The sequence below is a fragment of the Mus caroli genome, chromosome 18, assembly GCF_900094665.2.
Source record: "Mus caroli chromosome 18, CAROLI_EIJ_v1.1, whole genome shotgun sequence".
Lineage (NCBI taxonomy): Eukaryota > Metazoa > Chordata > Mammalia > Rodentia > Muridae > Mus > Mus caroli.
The window spans coordinates 25,071,241-25,073,617 of record NC_034587.1 but is presented as its reverse complement, the minus strand read 5'-3'; positions in this window follow the sequence as shown (position 1 = coordinate 25,073,617).

Genomic DNA, 2,377 nt, shown 5'->3' with positions numbered 1-2,377 from the left:
ACAGTTTAATAATATGTAGTGATGTTAACATTTTTCATCACATACTGATAAGTGCACAGAAATAGTTAAGTAAAAACAGTATAATTATAATACTGACCTATTTCCTCGTGCTCCAACTATTTGTATCCAGTGTAGAGGAATTCTAAATCATTAATTCATTCACTTCCCAAAAGATATTTGATTCTTTCCAGTTTGTTAAAAAGGATGCCCTCCACTACTTCTTTTCCCCAAATCATTTCCTTCTTTCAAAAATTTTTTGATTACTTGCTTATTTATTTACTTTGCTGATCCTAATCAGTTCTTTTAGTGAATGCATTGGTGTGGATCATCCTCTGGACATGTGCAACATAGTAATGTTCACTCTCACAGAAATATAACTCATCTTCCTCCACCAGCCATCCACTAGTAATAATAGCTCTTTAGCAAGGGATGGGACCTATGGAGTTCACCCCACTTCTTGCTGGAATTTAAAGCTGGATTTATCCTGTGCAGATCTTGGGTACCTCAGCTGCTGTGAATTCATGTGTATAATAGCCATGTCACATCCCGGGAAGAGTAATTCATACCTTTCCTCCTTATCTCAAGGCTTATTTCTTTTCTTCCTGGCTCTTCTTTCCATTACCTTTCTGCAATGAGTCTAGGTGGCCAAGTGCTGAGACATAATGTCCCATCTATGGCTGAATACTTACTTGTGTATTCTCAGTATTTTGAACATTATAAATCTCTATAATGACCATGCCCCCCACACACATACACACGTTATATGTATAAACATAATGTTGGCAACTCCAGATACCAAATATTTATCATGCCATTTTTATTACATATTTTTGCAAGAATTTTGCAAATAATTTCAAAGAGCTAATAAATGTCACCTGAGGCATAACTGTATTATTGGCAAACTTTTTGATTGAGGATCATGACTTGGGACTATATTGTGAAATAGGGCTAGGATTCATGGAAAGAAACATCAGCCTGTATAGTTCTGATCTCTCATAAAGAAAACGCATCAAATAGCACTGGAGAATTTCCAGTCAATGGGTAAAGTTCAGACACAATTTGGAGTTTCCTCTTTGATGAACAATGAATATTTTGATTCTATATGTACTATTAAATTTAGAAAGCTGTTTCACATTATTTCTTCAAACAAAAACATTGGGGTTTTTCTGTTTGTTTGTTATTGTTGCTGTTGTTCTGTGTGTATGTGTGTGTGTGTCTGTCTGTGGGTGTGTGTGTTTTCATGTATTGTCCAAAATGGCACAGAGGTGTTAGTGGTGGATACCAAAATACTTGAAACTCTGAAGAGTGATGCAAAGAGAGATGTAGATGAAAAAGGACTAAAATACTCTTGAAGTTTGCTGTACTTTGCTTCCCATGGTTTGTACAGCCACTTAACGCAGGGCCATACAAGCAAATACCACCATCACTATTATAGAAGGAGAGAAGGGCTATGCTCTAGCACATTCTGCTAATTTTGCAAGGGCAGAAACTCACATGACAGATCTAGGATTAGTTAATAGCACTGAACTTTTCTAACAGGGTCTCTGTAATAGCATCAACTGTGTCTGTCCAAAACCTGCCTATGAAGTGGCCAGGGGAGGAGGTGTTCCAGGCCCAGCCTGGCCCAGCAATAAGAAGAACACAAGCTGCTCAGGAGACGAACGACTTCCACAGACAATCAAAAATGGCTCGAAATAGAGTTCAAAATCTGTACTGAAAAAAAAAAAGGTATTTTCACCAGCAAAACATTATGTATCAAATCTTAGGTATTTTATATCTCAGGGGTAAAGTTATAACTTCAGAATGGACTGAGGTTCTGCCTTGTTACTGACTCTCCTAGCCTGAAAATAGAATAGTTCCTGAGAAATGCAACCCTCCCTCCCCCTTTACCTACAGGATTCACTCTCAGGTCATATTTAAAATAAAAATATATGTTTATATTTTTAATTAATTTTTATTAGGTATTTTCCTCATTTACATTTCCAATGCTATCCAAAAAGTCCCCAATACACTCCCCCTCCCACTCCCCTACCCACCCACTCCCACTTTTTGGCCCTGGCATTCCCCTGTACTGTGGCATATAAAGTTTGCAAGTCCAATGGACCTCTCTTTCCAGTGATGGCCGACTAGGCCATCTTTTGAGACATTTGCAGCTAGAGTCAAAAGCTCTGGGGTACTGGTTACTTCATAATGTTGTTCCACCTATAGGGTTGCAGTTCCCTTTAGCTCCTTAGGTACTTTCTCTAGCTCCTCCATTGGGGGCCCTGTGATCCATCGACTAGATGACTGTGAGCATCCACTTCTGTGTTTTCTAGGCCCCGGCATTGTCTCACAAGAGACACCTATATCTGGGTCCTTTCAGCAAAATCTTGCTAGT